The sequence below is a fragment of the Gavialis gangeticus genome, unplaced genomic scaffold (genome assembly GCF_001723915.1).
Source record: "Gavialis gangeticus isolate Ggan-Ray unplaced genomic scaffold, GavGan_comp1, whole genome shotgun sequence".
NCBI lineage: Eukaryota > Metazoa > Chordata > Crocodylia > Gavialidae > Gavialis > Gavialis gangeticus.
The window spans coordinates 127,411,602-127,412,178 of record NW_017728992.1 but is presented as its reverse complement, the minus strand read 5'-3'; positions in this window follow the sequence as shown (position 1 = coordinate 127,412,178).

Sequence of the window (577 nt, the reverse complement as noted above, 5' to 3'; positions counted from 1 at the left end):
AGTCTCACCATAGATAGCAAAAGTCCAGGGCTTGGGGGGCAGTACTGATTTTGTGGCGGCCTGGCGACAACAGCACCACCTCGGTGCCGCTCGGCGTGCAGCCAGGCCAGCGCCCCACACACGCTCAGCTTTGCACAGCTGAGGAGGCCGAGGCCAAGTGCGCCTGCATGGCCCCGCACAGAGCACAAAGAGAGTTGTGGTTCTCGTGCACTCAGGCCCCCCACCCCCAATAATATCTTCTCCTTCTGTCTCAGGCTGTGATGTGGCTCAAGAGCAGGAAGCGTCTCATCTAGACGGGGTGTCTGCCAACACAGCTGGCCTCTTTCACCTCACCCTAGAAACCTGGGATGAGGTCGAAAGGCTAGCACCGGCTCAAGAGTGGGTGGCTGATTCCTAGCGGGGACTTCCTCCCGGGGCTTTCTAGTGACCTCTTATAACACAGCCCCCTCGTCTTCTCGTGAGCAACTGGCCTCCCCCGGAGGGTAGGTCCCCGCGGGCTTCTTCCGCCGGCCGCGGCCGGTGCGAGGCGCAGCCCCGCGCGGAGGAGCCCGGGGCCGCGGCGAGAGGCGAGAGGCGC